Source organism: Cyanistes caeruleus, chromosome 1 (genome assembly GCF_971803275.1).
Source record: "Cyanistes caeruleus chromosome 1, bCyaCae1.hap1.1, whole genome shotgun sequence".
NCBI lineage: Eukaryota > Metazoa > Chordata > Aves > Passeriformes > Paridae > Cyanistes > Cyanistes caeruleus.
Genome location: NC_141701.1, coordinates 96,835,696 through 96,853,567, shown reverse-complemented (window position 1 = coordinate 96,853,567; position 17,872 = coordinate 96,835,696).

Below are 17,872 nucleotides of genomic sequence, written 5' to 3'. Positions count from 1 at the left end.
ACTTAGAACTTCTGTTTACTTAATAAAACCTTTTAAAGCCATGGCCCCACTATCCATGTCAAAAGCCAAGTATAAGGTGCCATTTCAGTTTCAAATGAAACTATCATCTGTATTTTTTTTGTTTGTTCATTATTTACTCATCTCTCAGCTGAGCATTTTAAACAGAGCATAAAAATGAAAAGATTGTATATCTGCCCAAACCTGCCAAATCTAAAATAATGCAGCATGTTTGCAACCACACTTATAACAACCTGGTTCTAATCACCTCGGTGGATGATGTGTTTCCATCAGCTTGAAGTGACTGTGCCTTGTGCTTTGCATCATGAGCAAATATTTTTTTTTCAGAGCAGTTACCAAGGCAAGAACCTGATTGCCAATCTTGAGAGGCTCTCACTACTTGCTACAGCTGAAATATGCCTTGAAAACACAATTGAAGGAACAGAAGCTTGAAGAGATCAATTTGTTTGCTGAAATTTCATGCTCTAGGGTCATTAGGGAATTCCTCAGATATCCAAGCTGCCTCCAGAGGAGCTGGCACAAAAGCCTTGGGAGATCTGCAGCCTCAAGTGGTGGCTAGGGATAGGATGTGATCTTTTGGCATTTCAGGCAGTACCAGATGCCTTACAGATTTTAGGCCATGAAATAAAGTCCTGCACCCTTCAAGTTGCAGAAATTTTCTGTAGAGAGGATCATCCTGTACATTCTGTGGTAAATATATTTTCTTTAAATCTTTCTAATTTAAAATAGCATAAAGACTAAAATAAAATATGTTTCTTTATTGATATGACATAAATTTGGTAAGGATAAGCATAGAAAAAGGTTTTGTCTGTCATAATTGAAAAATTAGTTCATGCAATATCCTGGTTTTGGCTGGGATAGAGTTAATTTTCTTCTTAGTAGCCTTGGTTTGGATGTAGCATGTGAATAATGATAACATACTGATGTTTTACTTGTTGCTAAGTAGTGCTAACCCTGAGCCAAAGACTTTCCAGTTTCCCATGCTCTGCCAGTGAGGAGGGGCACAAGAAGTCCAGACAGAGCAAGTCCAGGACAGCTGACCCAAACTGGCCAAAGGGATGTTGTATACCATAAACACAGTCCAGAATATAAACTGGGGGAGTTGTCAGGGAGCCACTGACTGCTGCTCAGGGCTGAGCATCACACAGCGGGTGGTGGGCTGTGGCATTGAGCACCACTTGTTTCTCCTGGATTTTAGTCCCTTCTCTGTCTCCCATTATTAATATTATTATTATTATTGTTGTTGTTGTTGTTGTTCCTGCTATCATTTTTGCCATTTGCATCATTGAATTTTCTTTTACTTCAATTATTAACCAGTTCTTATCTCAAACAAAGATGGCAAATTATTTTTCCAAGTCTCTTCCCCACCAGGGAGCAAGGAGTAAGCAAGTGATTTCATGGCACTTAAGTGCTTTCTGGGGTTAAACTATGACATGCAATATTTAAAATTCTCTGTATGTTCTTTTTTTCTTTTTAATATGAAGTTAGGTTATAGTTGGCAAGCTGAACTGTCTGAACTGTCTTGAGTTCAATGTGTTATTTCTAGATATATCTCTGGTATTGTTTTATTCAGCAAAGAGGCATGTTATGGTACTTATCTCTTTTTTTCTATTTTTTAGATCATTGTTACTATAATAAAGATTCCTCCAATCTGAAAAAGCCTACTGGAAAATTATTTCTAATGTAATTAAAGGTAGGATCTTGCCCTCACATAAACTGTTCATCCTTTTTCATTAGGGATAAAAAACAAGTGCATTTAGGCACTTGACTTCTTGTTCTAAAATGTTATAACATATCTGTGAAAAGAAAATGAATGCATTTGAACTCAAATAACCCAGTAAAAGGATTGTTGAAGAGGAATTTGCTATTGTTATTTGAGTTTGCCAGCTTTTTACCTCTTAGCACATTTTGATTATTTTTAAAGGAAAACAGCATTCAAGAATTAAGTTGTCCTTTGATGATCACATCAGGACGTTAAAGTAGGGAAAGCCAAAAACTGAAAGAAGTGGTTACATCCTTCTGTTATGGGACAGCCAATATGACCAATATGATTTTTATCATATTGGTCAATTTCCAGAGCTTGGTGACACAAAAAAAAATGAGTCATTTTATATTGAAAGTTAAAGTGTATTATATAAACTGAAGAGCTTAAAATATAGAACAAATTTCCTGAGAGAAAAATAATTTTGAAAGAAAAGAAAAAAGAAAAGGAAAAAACCAAGAAAAACCCCAAACATTAAACATTCATAAGTCATATTTGTATGGCTCGTAGCACAGTAGTAACAACAGCTCTTCAAAATCCACTTTAAATTGCAATCCCTGGTAAACAAAACCATATGCCACTGAGTACCCTCTTTCTCTCATGGAGCTTTATTTAGTTTATACATATATATGTATTAAAGGATACTTCAGCTTTAGTTTAGACTAAACTGATGGCAGCAGGGGAAGAACACATTTCCTTAGACATCTACTGAACAGTGGAGGTGAAGTTTTTATGTCAGCCTGTACTTTCAGCAGCTGAAATTGCCAAGAAGTTATTGAGCCCCAGAACTTTCTGAAACATTGTAAATAAGCAACATTCTTTCATAAATTAATCTATCCCACTGTTTTTATAGACTTTTTTTCTGCCTTATCCATTTTTCTGGTAGCAGTGATTAGAAGAGTGGCAAAAGTTTTTGAAGATTATTGAGCTGCAAACTTTTTATTTTCTTTATTTTTTTAAGAGACTGAAGGCATTTTTTTTTTTTCTTGGCAAGATAAAGAATAGAAATAACCTGGAGATTGCATGGAACAACTTCCAAGTGTATCACAGTTGGAGCTGAAACATATCTCAAAATCTCAGATGGGCTATGGCAGCCACAATGGCAAGGTCTTTGGAGTCTCTTCCCCCTTGGGATACAAAATCTGTGGGCATACATCATGGAAATGCTTAGGTCTCTCAGTCCAACATTTGTTCTCCTTCCTGTATGTGGATGGGTATTTTCCAAATTTCTGCCACATATATAAACTGGATAATTTATCACATACACAGTGACATTTCACTAGTCAGAATAAAGGGTGCCCAGGAATCTAGTTGTTTATTTCTAGGCTTATGGAAATCACTGAATTCCAACCATACCAACACAGATCCTGATTTTCAGAATACCTAGGTCTGGAAATGCAGTGAAGGAAAACAGTACATGGAAGGTAAGGAAGAAATAAAAGAGACTTAAAACCCACACACAGCATACAAGATGAGAGGGTAAAATCAAACACAAAGGATATTTCAGCACAATATGGGGTAGTTAGCTTGACATTTTTACTGGGGATTTGCTGAAAAGTACTGTACAAACAAGATAAATTTACATAGGCTGGTTCAGTTCTGTATGTATTCTGACCAGTTAAGACTGCTTATTCAGAGCATCTCATCTAGTTCCCTGAAAAATATGTTTCAAGTTTGTTGTGATACTATTTAGAGTCCATGGGAAAATTGCCATTGATAGTGTCTTAGACCATATTCTTGTTTTCTTGTACAACCCCAGTTAAGTCAGAAGACCAGTATCACAAGCCATAAATCGAAAAAATTAAGTTGTCAAATAAAAAATTATTTTATGGAAATTCGACCACATACTGTCTGTTTACTAAAAACAAACACATGATGTCACAGACTTGAGTTTATTTTACAAGTCTGTTTCCAGCTCTGTTTCAGAAAAATGCAAGATCATTAGATATCTTCAATAATGCTTCAAATAATATAATAGTCATAACAAGGGAAAAACAATTAATTTGTTATGTCACACACTTGCCATTCCACCACCTGAAAATTCAATCAATGGAGCACATGGCCACTTGATTCTAGTTTGAATCACATCTTCAGCTGGGAGACCATCCCATAATTCCAAGATCTGCCTAGAATTCATATAATCATAGAATAGTATGACTTGGAACGAATTTTAAAGACCAGCTAGTTTCAAATCCCCTGCCTTGGGCAGACACCAGACCTGGTTGCTCAAAATCCCACCTAACCTGGCCTTGAACACTGATAGGGATGGAGCATCCATAACTTCTCTGAACAACCTGTTTCAGCGCCTCAGCACACACACAGTAAAGAATTTCTTCCTAATATCTCATATAAACTTACCCTCTTTCAGTTTGAAGCCATTGCCTCATGTCCTATCACTACTTACCCTTGTAAAAATTCCCTTCTGAGCTTTTTTGTATGGTGGCTTTAGGCACTGGAAAATTCTGTGAGGTCTCCCTGGCACTTTCTCTTCTCCAGGCTGAACAACCCCAACTGTCTCAGCCTGTCTTCACAGGTGCTCCAGCCCTCTGATCATTTTTGTGACCTCCTGTGGACTCGTTCCAGGAGGTCCACATCCTTCTTATTTCTAAGGTCCCAGAACTGAACACATTACTTCAGGGGGAGTCTCATTTATAGCAGCTGAGGAATTGATTCTTTTGTAATTTTTTTAAATTTTTTTTTAAAAAAAAATTTATTTTAACTCAGCATATCACTGAATTCTAAATTATGACTGACTGATTTTGCCTGGGTGTGTACTTCTTCATGCTGGCTGCTACTGCCACTTACTGGAAAACAGTGCTCCTGATCCACCAGTGCAGATAATTATGCTTCTTAAAATCCAAAACTTGTAGCTTTTCTAATTTTAACACCTTGTCATTCCACTTCCATGCAGTTATGAATTTTTCATAGGGGAAAAACCCCCATCTGTAATCTCAAGGGTGTCATTACCTCATCTTTCTTCAAATCTCTAGTATTCAAGCAAATGAAATGTAGAATCCTCAGCCATTACTAGAGACTTCTCATCAGATCTTTGGATTTTCTGAACATTTACATTGACAGGGTTAACTCTTTCATGATTTTAAAATACTAAAACTACTTCTTTTAAAAAACTTTGATGACATACATTTACTGCATAGAGATTCTTCTACAGTGCAGTACTTACTGGTAGTGAAACAGTCCCAAGTTCCTGAGGTACAGGTTTGTCCATGTATTTGGCAATATGGTATATCAAAGATGTTGGGCTCTTTATATCCTGCTGCACCCATAAACCTGCTGATTTTCAAAATCAATGAAGCCATGTGCTGTGCAAGTCAAATAAAGTGTAGTACAGATTTAAAGTATGTGTTTCTGAAAATCTTTATTTTGTTGCTCGGAGCAAGGCCCTATTATTTAGAGGTATTCATCTCCTGACATTGCTCAGCCTAAAGCAACCTGCTACAGTTGAGAATTATGTCATGAAAGAAGGGTAAAAACTTTATATTATGTATATAGCTGATTTTAGCTGAGCTTTTTTGACCATTACAAATTACATGTCTGCAATAGTCTTGGGAAAATGCAACACAGACCCCTTGGATATTTGTGTTCTTGTGCAATGTTGTTTGTTGAAACTATTTGGAAAACACTGTAATTGGTAAGTTTACTTTCTAACATGACATGACATGACATGACATGACATGACACAACATGATATGCATAATAACTTTAAAATTACTTTAATTCAATGCTTTCAGTTGTATGAAATTACTGATCCATGAAGTGAAGAGGAAATTTCTATAGAAAAGTATTTGTCATTTAAAAATAATATCCTATTTGTGTTCAGTGTTTCTCTCCATACAAGCAAAGCAAATCAGATGTTCAAAGATTTTCTTTGGTGTTCAGAAAGAACAAAGAACAAGTGAATTATCAGGTCTAGAGTGTAAGTTGCCACTTGAATTAGGGACACATTCAATGCCTCCTGGACGAGTTATTTATTCTTGACAACCTGATTCTTCATTAACTGTGTGTGTGACATTGTAACAACTACAAATGTAGTGTTTTAATATGCAACCATGTAAATCAAAGAATATTGTATTTTTTATGGAGACGTATATAGACGAGGCTTAACAAAGTTAGGCTTGATTTATTCTCAGAGACAGAATATTTTACACAGACTTTTCATGTACTCATTGGTAAGAGATCAGGCCTGCAATTCACGTTGAAACCAAAATTCATTCAAATTCAGTATGAAGGTGGCTTTCCTCTTTAATAATGGAAGAGTTGCCATTGACATTCAGTTTCTGATAGGGCAAAATCTCAAATGGTGATTCATGCACAATAAAGCCCAAGGGAATTATTTCTCCTATATTGGACATGACATGACAGTTATAAGACACCATGACTACACAGTATGAAAGGAACACCAAGGAGGCTAAAAATATATTTAGCAGAGACTAACACACTGAACAGGACGTGTGAAAGAGAAGGAAGAGAGAAAAGGCAGACATCCAAGTTGTATCCATCAAATATTATAACAATAAAACTATCTGAAGATTGTACTCTGTTCTCTCAGATGTAATTGCATCTCTTTCCAATATTTTAGTCCTCTCCTTCTTTTAACCTTCCACTAACATCAGTATTAAAACCCATGTTAATCATCTAAACTTTAGCATATCTATCATGCTTCTTATTTCAACCTAAATGCCTGTCGAAGCAGAGTAGTGTTAAAACAAAACTTTAATTTATTAGATTTAAATTGATCTTTTCTCTCTATTTATTTCTAAAAGCTTCACAGGTCACATAAGTGAAAGGAATTGGCAAACATTATAATAGAACGCAAAGAAAGAAAATAAACTTGCCCAAATATCCTTTACCAACAAATCAAAATTAGGATTGTAGCCCACTTTCAGATCCGTAGGATCTGTACTCATCTCATCTCATACTCATCTCAGGCTCTTTGTTCATATAATCATGAATATACACAGGCAACTAATCCACAACTGAAATACAGCTTGCTAGGGAAAATGTATGTATCAGTCCCTCTTTGTACCACCAGGGTTCTGTGCCACTCAAAATTTTTGTTGCTGATCAGAATATTGTTTTAAAAGCAGGCCTTTAATAACTTTGCCATTTGTAATCAACACTAAATAGGTGCGTGAGGATTAAATCCGCTGTTCTTTTGATTACCAGCATGGCATTTGTCTTTGGAGACACCATTACTGTTAGCAAAGCACCTTATCTATGAAAATCTATAGTTCAACCTAATATTATCTCAATTTGTAAAACTGTCTGCTGTTTTCTTGACATCATGCAAAAGACAACATAGGAGACACATAGTGCCTAGGAAAACTGACAGGAGAAAAAAGATAAGATTTCTAGCTATTCATGATATAAGTAGTTCTTTTAGATTTCCTCTTGAGCTTGGTAAAATATTTGTTAGTTATGTGAAAGTTGCCTTGCTTTTGGTTATGATTGCCTGGTTTATTATTACCACTGTCAATCACCAACATCAGCCAAAGCAAACTGACAGACATTTGTGGTTACAGCTGAAATAAAGACCCATTCTGAGGCATTCTTTGGAAGTCCTTCCCTTGGTTTTAGAGTGATATTTTATCTATCTTGAATTTTAAAATTTTATCTGTCTTGCTTTTTTATCTCTCCTGATAAAGATTATGATAGAAAAACCATCTGTGTATTTCTTTTTGCACGGAGTATTGTGGACTTCTTTTTCTGAGTAAAATCAAGAAATTATGTGGTTTTCTTATTCCTCTCTCTTTCTGTCTTAATCCTGTGTGTTTCTCTTTTCTGACACAGGTTAGCATTTCCTTTCTCTTGCTCTAGCTCTTGGCACTAGCTTTTGGTTGGGCAAATCTATGTCCCTTTGAAGTATACAACTGGGCTCCCATTCCAAAACCTACCAATGTCTGAGTTTGCACATTCACTTTAAAAGCTGTTTTACACCAGCAGTTCTTTCTAGTCTCTCTCCCTTTTAGTTTCCCTGGTGATTTTGTATGTTGTGTTACATATTAGTGCATGGAAATGTCATCTTAATAAGGTCAATTTCCCTAAACAGAGGGGGGAAAATGATGTGTGAGTGCCAAGTTCCAACTGAAGTCATTACTACCTCAGCATTTACAGAGACATATGAACTTAATTCAGGTAAAAGACCTGTAAAAGACATGTCATTCTCCTGATTTCTTCCAGTGCTAATAATCAAAAAAATTTACAGGCAATACAATATCAGGAGTGGAATAAGATTAAAACCACAACAAAAGAATTGTTGATCATGAAGCTTCAATGGGTGTTCTGGAGCTTTTTTCCTTTTTTCCCTTCAATAATTTTGTGTGTGGGCATGTAGGTTTTTATTATTATTATGAAAACTCCAGCACACAAAGACCCTTTTAATAACTTCACAACAAGCATTTTCTACAGAGGTTTCACAAGTAAATAAGAGAAATAAAAAAGAGAAGATTGTAATCTGTCAGGTAGAAAAAAATCTAATTGGAATGTTTCAATTTTTACATGGACAGGCAAGTATCTGAAAGAAGGGCAACCATTTAGAGCTGATAAAAACTAGTATTCCATTATCTGGTTTTTAGATACCAATAAACTCTGATAACTAATTGTTAAGTAGATACCAGATACAAAGTTGTTGGAGGATGGAGGTGCTCTATGACTAAAATGGAGTTTTCAAGACTTCAGGACTCTGGTCACATGTAATATATGTATTGAGCAAGGTGCTTAGATGTTCAGTTATTAAATGGAAATATAAGCAAATATACTAATCACCTGTAAATTGCTAAATGACTAGGATTGAATAACTCCATGTTTCTGAAAGCAGGCAGTATGTTTACTTGTCTTAAACTTTTACTTAGGTTTATTTTTAAACTTAACCTACGTTTAGGTTGCAAGACGGAAAATTCTGAGTATGAACAAAGTAAGATCTGCAATTAGGTTATACACTGAACTAAATGGATTGCAGAAGAAAAAATGCTACTTATATCACAGCTTATTAGGCAGACAGCACATTATTATTTTAAAAAACAGAGGCAAGACTGATTGGAGCCTTCGATATGCAAATACATAATGGAGGGATTAGTAGCCTTAACCTATGGTTCAATGTAGGGCATGCACTGGATTAAGTCCAGGAGATTTTAGACTGTGCTAAACAGTATTTGAAGATGAATGTATCAAGTTTGTTTTATGCTAAATTTTACTGTGTTTTAGCTGGAAGAAACTCTCCTGGCTGCACATTCCTGGCAATGCTTACATGTTCCGTGATCTGTGCCTTCCATTTTTGCCAAGGACACAGAGCATCACCACTGGGGAGAACCAGCAAAATATAGGTTGGCTATTGGGTCATGTGGTCCTATCACTGAGAAAATGCTCTGAAGGTGTGTTAGGGTGGGATTGGAAGGATTCAAGGGGCAGACAGAAACTGATAATCAACTTTCTCTCCCTTTCTGTGGAGGCAGCATGGAGAGTGTCTCCCTAAAAGCACTGCAGTTTGCATACTGGAAACTCCCCACAGGCAGAAGCTTGACTGAAAACATTTCAGCAAAAATGAGTTCTGCTGTCCTTGAAAGATGTCTTTCAGCAGGCTCTGTATAATAACTCACTCCTTTTGAAAAATTGGAAGAGAGGTAAAAAGATAGGATAGAAAGCAAAAAGCAAATCTCCGCACAAAAAATCCAAATAAATAAATTAATAAACAAATGTGAAACACTTAGTACAAGGGGTTTGGGTTTGTTTGCATTCTTTTGCGAATGTCTGCCTTTAACAAACTCAGAGTATCTTCTTGGACATTGAGTGTTCTGGTCCCCCAGCACAACAAAAGTGAATCTAGAAATGGTTCCAAATAATTTGCACCCTGGAGATAGGGCACTCTGGCTGAAACTGCAACACAGGGATTGAATATCTTCTCATGTCTTACTAGTTTCTCAGGAAGAACCTCTTTTGCCATCCTGACCCATAACTGAATGTTGAAAGCAAGTATTGCCATCACTTTTAGAACTGGAAAAAAAACCAACCACCATTTAAATCTTTGACTTCAATTACCTTATTTTAAACATTTTTTCTTATTCTTTTTTCATGATTTTTCCAATGCATTAAAAAAATTATTTGGCTTCCAATAAAGTACCCTGTGTCAGGAAGACCTCCTAAGCCACTTCTCGGGCTAGGAACCTGTATATACCTGTATATATCTGTATATACCTGTATATACCTGTGTATATATATATATATATGTACAGGTGCCTAGCTTTCTTATCTCAGCAAGCTTTGCAGACTTGAATATAATGTTGTCAAGATACACGGAGGAATGTAAAGCTACTTTTATGTTAGCTAAAGGCTATCTTAAAGTTACTGTTAGTTAGGGTGTCACTGAATAAGTAAAATAAGAAATTCTGTCACATGTATCTTGGATTCCAAACAAAAAACTACACTGTAGAATAGTCATAAATAAAATTGGAAGCAATTATAGCATGTATGTAAAAATCTAAAACCATCTTTACAAAATGAATTAGTAACTTGAAAACTAATTAGTATTAATAAAATTATTATTAGTAGGAGTAGGAGTAGGAGTAAGAGTGAGAAATTCAGTGTCCACACAACCTCCCAGTTTTTCATTATTTTCATTTTCTAACTTTCCTTATACTGCATTTAATTCTGGTTTTATGTCAATTTTTGCATAGTGAAATCTTTTTTCTGTAAGTACAATTATTTTCTAGCATGCAGAGATGCTTTTGTGTTTGTATTTTGTGATCTTAATTAGAAAATTTAGCTCATTTGCAACATTAAAGAAAATGCTGTCAGCTGGACTTTTTGAACCAGTAACCACGTTGAGTAAAATTATTTTTCTCTTTCAACTTCTCGCTCATCCTGCTTTTTTGTAAAATGAATAATGAGTCTTCACATCAGTTTTTATGTCAAAATAAATTACCCATAATTAATTTGATAATTAATTACTATGATAACTGCAGCTAACCAGTCAAAAAACTAAAATAAATGGGAGAATTTTTTGCAGACTACAATCAGCTACCACACAGAATACATGTTATGCCACATATTGTTCTAGTATATTACTATGCTTCTATAATTGCATTCTCTGCAATTTTCAACATAATACATTCTCATTGATGTAAATTTCATCAGTGAATATGTTTCATTGCAATTAGAGGGTAATTAGAGGCATTAATTACATGACCCTGCCTCGGTGTGAGGGTTGGACTAAATGATCTCCAAGGTTCCTTCCAACTCTAACTATTCTGTGATTCCTCAGCAGTAATGCACACCAGTCTTAACAGCACTCTGTTGTAATCATTTCATAGTATTATATTCAGGAAGAGAAGTGCTTCAAAAAGAACTTTGCACTTCATAGCCAAGGGAAGAGTAGACAGCCAAGTGTACTCTAAGACAGAAAAAGAGTATAAGAAAATCTTTGCATGTAAAAAAAATTGGAAATATTTCTAAAAATGCAACAAGAATGAGTTTAATATCTGGAAAGCATGCCTTGTAGTGATATACCAAGAAGTTCAGTCTCCTTGGATTAGTTCTGGTCTAGAGCAAATTTGGGAGGAAACTTCCAAAGGGGTCCCTCTAGAAAGCAAATTCAAGCGACACCTCCCCCAGCTGGTTCAGGAAAAGATTTCCTTGGAGAAAAGTGGAAAAAAAACATTTTAACAAGCAAAGTATCCACAAGCATTAAAAAAATTAATATTAAACAGTAAAACCTCTTGCTGTTCCAAAGAGATGGCAAATTCAGAAAGTCCTTGTCATGGGGTGTAGCTCCTCTCACTCAGCCTCTTATCTGTCCCTCCTGCACTGGAAAATGCCAAGGCCTAGGCCAAGGTGGTGCCAAGGTGGGCCACAGGTGTGAGCTCCTGGTATTTTTTTTGGGTTTTCAGTCCAGAGCAGGTTTGAACAGCTCTAAGAAAAAGGAAAAAAAAAACCAGTCCGGGGAACTTCTCTGCCTCAGCTAGCTATAAACTAACTAAAAGCAGAGGAGAGCTCTATCCCACTGTCCCCTCTGCAGACAACACAGTCCAGGAGAGAGAGTGCAGGGGAGGGGGTGCAGCTTCTGAAAACAAACTGCACACTTCTCTTCCCCCACTTTGCTCTCAGAACCAGTCCTAAAGGTTCAGAACTTAATATCCAGCATAAAAAGAACAGACAACTGGAGATACAAGCATCATAGTCACCCTAGGATAATCAGCCAAGAAAAAATTCAGGAAGGGAAGAAATTTATTAGCTGCAATTTCAAATTTTCTGCATGTGTAAGGATTTCTGGTAGCAAACAACAGTTTATTGTACCATAGAAAGACATAACAAGACCAATATTTGGAGACACACTCAGACAAGATATGAGGCATTGATTTTAAATAGTGTGAGCAATTTAACTGTGGAAATATGAGGATTTGAATTGATAGTTTTCTAAAAGGACACTAATTTCCTCCTATTCAAACAGAAAAACAATGAATAAATTACTGATCTGTGTACACCATGACACAGAAAGTTCTAATTAATTTTTGGACTCAAAATTTATTACTTCTCTTTTCTGTCTACAGTATTTTCCATCAATGCAGCCTCCCCAACCTGATTGGATTTTATGTTCCCTGCATTGATTTACATTCAGTGAATTCAATGAATTTCAGCTGAGGGCTGACTCCTGATGGTTCCTTTTTTATATGCATTGTATATAACCAATCAAAGACATCACAGAATTGAAATGGACGCTGAACTTAATCCTGCTAAATTTTAACATGAAATGTCAGTCATGTGTAGAGAAAATAAAAAAAAATTGATCTACTGTAAAATATTTGTGGATTACTATATGTACATTTATAAGTAGGGATTGTATTATTTTATAGGGTTGTTTAAAATCTGAGCAACACTAAATGGACTATTTTTTTTCCTACTTGCTCAGCTGTCTTAATGGATACAGGCCAGAAAAGCTGATGCGAGCTAGTAGGAGAAGAAATGTAGATTTTTTCTGGCAGCAGGTTTGCCTTCTGCAGTGGAAATATTACCAACCCTGGAAGAAGAGCATGAACACTTAAAAGATCTACAGTTAAACTAACTTAATCTGTAAATGTGGTCCACGTAAAACTTTAGCAGATAGGAACAGTAGGAAGGGCAGGAAAAGGAAATACAGAAGGAAAGAGAAAGGGCTGAATTCTGGCCAGGATTGCAGGGAGTCAGCAGGTCAGACTGAAGCAGGGTAGCTGGCCTATAAAATTTGAGTTTGTGTTTTTTATTGGGGGTGGTAGGGGGTGGTAATCTGCTTCACAGATTTTCTCTCTCTTTGTACACTTTTCACCTCAAGACAAATGGAATAGACTATATTTTCTGGTGCCTTCTCTAAAGGGATGGAAAATGGCTAACAGCTATTAATTAATCTGAGCTGACAGCAGCCCTATGAGAAAGAGAAACATTTACAGGTGAAACAGAGAGAGCTTTTTTCTCAAAGTCACAAGGACATTTGTGGCAGAGCTGAGAATTGTACCCAAGGCTGCTGGCTCTTAACCCTGTGTCTCAGGCATCACAGTACCTTCTCTTCCATCCACTACATGCCTTGTATTATGTGCATTGCGACTTCCCACTGACAGCTGCATGGACAGCTGCATGATTTGATGTTTACAGATGCTTCTATGTGACTTTTAATTCAGAGTAATCTATAAAAAAAGTGTGTTGAAATTTGTAGAGCTAAATAGATTAAACTGACCCCCTGAAAAGGCACACGTTCTTGAACCACTTTTATTCATGCATCCAAAGTGCATTGCTACACATACCGAAATCACATAAATTCCAAAGTCTGCATTTTTTGAACCACCTCACTTATGCTCCCAAGGAATGTGCTGGCTGAAATACAGGAATGTGAAATTCTTTCCTTTTTCCCTTCTCCCTTTCTTTTCCTGCTGGTTATTCATGTGCTAGATAGACATTAAAAGCAAAAAAGGAAGGGTGAAGAGGTTAAATCCAACCCTCCAAAATCTATATGTTCATATTTGTCCATATTTAATTTCCAAGTTAGCCAAACTCCCTGTTGCTTAAAAGTAGCTGGAAATCCCATGAGAAAAAAAAAGGTACATGTAAAAACATTAATGCAATCATCTTCCATTCCTACTGAAAATATTAATGTTGTCTTAGTCAGTTTTGCACCATTTCTTCTAGCCCCAGACTCAGGAATTAGTTCATATATGTGTGAAACTGCAGAAAAGCCTAAAATTAACAGTACACATTTAATTATCCTAAATTTCCATCTGCTTTTTTAGTGAAGGCTTGGGCTGATCTCTATGCTGTCTTAACTATTTCATCCATCTCTAATATTTGTCCACGTTGTCAAGATCTGTCTCTCTCATTTGGATGCTGGTAAAACTTGAGGCTTTAAATTCTTTGCGGATTAAGGAAAATAAAGAAAAACCCTCTAAAACAGGGTTGACTGATTGACTAGACTTGATTTTGGCTTCTGTATCAAACTAGAATTTCCACATAAATGGATTTAAATGTCTTTTACATTTTTGTGATTTGGTGTACCTTTAGCACTAGGCTCTCCTTAACATTTTTAACATACTTTTCTTAATCTTTTGATACATATGATACATTTCTTAGTGTTCTTCTCTGCAAATTTTAATAGGATTCAATCTTGCATAAGGAATTGTATGAAAAAAGCCCCAAATACAGCAGTTCAGAAGGTTTTTTTAGATTGCCCTGGATTGTGTCTTAGTCTTATCAGAATGTGATTTTACTGGCCTATGTGCTGTGCCCAAAGCAGAACGGTCTAAGGAGAACTAAACATCAAGGCTGATTTGCTCCACTTCTGGCCATCACCTTCTAATAACCTCAGTGGTGTTGCTCAGTCAGCCTCAGGAGTCCAGGGTGTAAGTCTTTCTTTTTCAATTACTTATGGTCCTGGCATGAATTTCATAGGCAGAAAGCTGAAAACAGATAATTCAAGAATTTAGCCCTGACTATTTTTGGAATATGCATTTATGTCCGTTTTCTGGACTAACTAAGAAATTGTAAATAATAGGATTACTTATATTAGTGAAGAAAATGTGACTATGCTAAAATCCTTAAGAGTGAAACCCAGGAAAGATTGGATCAGCGACATTTGTATGTAAACTGTTTCTCAATGGGCCAGTCTTTTACTGAGGCTTAACACTTCGTTTCACTTTTTTCTGGCATCTCATTCATTTTTCTAAATTTTTTTCCCCAAATCTTTACAAAGCCTTCTTGGCTCCTAAGGTAACTTGCATGGGCTTAGAATGTCCTTAACTCTGCCTATTCTGGTCTCTTTATGGAGAGAGTTACTCTTTATTACATATCTAATTTCTTAAACGTGTAATTTCTTTTTCACATTGATTCTACCAGCTATAAAAGATTTTTTTTTGCATATTTTCCTAAATCAAATACCATTTTAAGGAATATTCTGTTATTAAAGGTTCAATGCTCTCTTTTGTATTATCTACACTCTTCTCTAATTTCACACATTTTCAAAGTGCTGCTGTGATATTCAGGTCTGCATTCTCTGAAACCCAAAATCAAAGAAAGTACCAAAGTTCGCCTTAAGCACATGTAAAGAAAGGTGGCCATGAATTTACATTTTCCTTAAGATAGTACTAGAATATGGGCTTCTTGGTTTCAGTCTGTAAAACTCTACATAATTTATATTAAGAACATAACTCAGCTGAGTTTAACCTTCCCAGCAGAATTTTTGTGTTTATGTTATTCTTTTTATAGAGCTGAGGAACAGAATTATTTTTGTCTCTGAAATCAACCTAGTTAGGCAACTTTTCTTACTTTCGTTACTTTTTCTACTGACTCATAATTATTAATGAGATGCAAAGACTTAAAACAGCAGTAAAACACTTATATCCATAAAATATACTTCAGTAAGTACATTTGGAGGTAGTTCATTGTGTGAGGATAAACAAAAAAAAGGCAAGACAAACAGTAATTAATCAAGTGACTTATCAGTTTGATTATAAATCAATGTCTAATTGTGTACTGTGATCCTGTTTTTGCCTGTGGTGTGACTAACACTGACTGTTATGGAACCTTTGCATCAACCTCAAGAGGCTATGGCTGAGTGGAAACTTTAAATTCTTAATCCATTTGTTATTGAGTGAAGCACAAACTCAGGCTAAAAAGTCATGTAAATTCTCAGTTTTAATGGCCTACACAAGTTAATGATATGTTCCATTTCACTATTTCAACTGACATACTTTTTTTCCCTTTTTAGGATTTTTTTCTATGACAGGATAGGTGCATTTGCTTCATTGTTTTCATCAAAGTCCAAAATATGCAGCTGTTCACTAGCATCAAGTTAAACTCTGACTGACACTGTACTTGGCTGTGGATTTGAAATGTGGCCTGGTGCTCGGGATATTTTTAACCATGTAGGGGAATGACGTAAACCGTAGCATAGACTTGACATTTTCACCTCTAGTCATCCACCAAAAAACTGCTGGAACAAGTAATTCTGTTGCTCTGGTTACAAACCTGCCTGTTTTAGCTTGTGGCAAACAAGGAAGCCTATTAACTCTTGGTCAACAGAAAGCACTCTGGGTAAGTTTCAGCTAACAGGGAGGTAAAAAACAGGTCATGTCACCAGAGAACAAGTTGCATGGCTGGCATGTGCTTGCCTCATGTGTGAGACAGTGATGGGTTGAGGAGATGCATGAACACCCCATGATCAGAGAGCTGACTGGGTAAAGGGATGCATGAGCAGCGACACTACAGTGGCAGGCAGCCAATGAGTGCTTGTTTTGGTTCAAGTTTAAAAGAAGTCTTTTGGTTTGTTACAATAAATGATCTTCTTCTGGAAAAGCAAGGTCTGTGTGTCTTTGTTCCCCATTGCTACAAATGGCTGCCCAAACCGAGACATTTCAAAGGCGGTGGAAGATGTGGACAGCACCAGCAGCAACTTCCATTGGACCAGGAATTGGGTAGACCAGGAAAAGTTTGGTAAGGGAACCCCAATACACACCCATGACCTATCAGGTGGAGGAATTATGGGAGGAAAAACGTCCCTGGAGCAAAGAGCCTGGACCTGTTACAACAGCTCCTGCATCGGCATATACAGACATCCAATGCTAAATACCTTGCTGGACTGCTGTCCATGCATGTAAAAGATTTCCCTTCTGCTGGGACTTTTCAATTGTAAGCCTGGCAGGCAGTAGGACAGAAACTTTTTAATATTGCCAGGAACAGCAATGCCAATACTTACAGGCATGTGGGGGGCTATTATGGGGGCTCTTAAAAGAACTGGTGCAGAGGTTTGTGCATCTTTGTTCCCTATTGCTATGCTAGCTGTCATTAAACCCAGTGCTTCTGATATCTGTGATGCTGCTTAGTGAATTTAACTTATTAGCCATGCTCACCTTCTCACCTTCAGCTTCACAAGCAAAAGGTGGGGAACTTTGTCCTCAGTCAACTTATTGATGGTGTAAACCTTAAATTGTGAAAATTTTCTTTAAAGAAAAAAAGGGAACAGACATTTTAGTTTAGGGCAAATTGACAAAGTGGCATAAGCAACATGAAATCTGAAAGCAGCAGTTCAGTTGATTCAGTCTGTATTAAACATGGTGGCCTTAAAAAATAGAACAAGATGGAAATAAATGATGGTGAAAATTAGATTTGTACTTTAGAGACTGGTGAAATGATTGAAAGACAGCTCATCTTTGATGAGACATTTGTGTTATTATGTTGGCATAGTCAATATACCATGACCTGGGCAGTGGCCCATGGCCCAATGCCTATCAAAGCCAGAGCTGGCACTCTGTGCAGAGCATTTCATTCAGGTGGCAGAATTCTCTTTCAACCACCTTTGGTGATGCAACATTGCAACTACACTAGTTACCCTCTCTTCCTTCTTCTTCTTCTTGAGGAGACAGCTCTGGGAGGTGGTCACCTGTATTCACAGGTGGTCAGCTCTATTAGGGTATTGGTTTTGTTAGTCTTTTGTTCATGCTGTAGTGAACGAAGATCCATCATATCCCTAATCCAAGAGGCTCATGCTCCTTTCTATATATTCATGATCTCCTGTTTTGGCTTGAATCAGGTATTCTGGTGAATCAATATAGTTGAGTGACATTT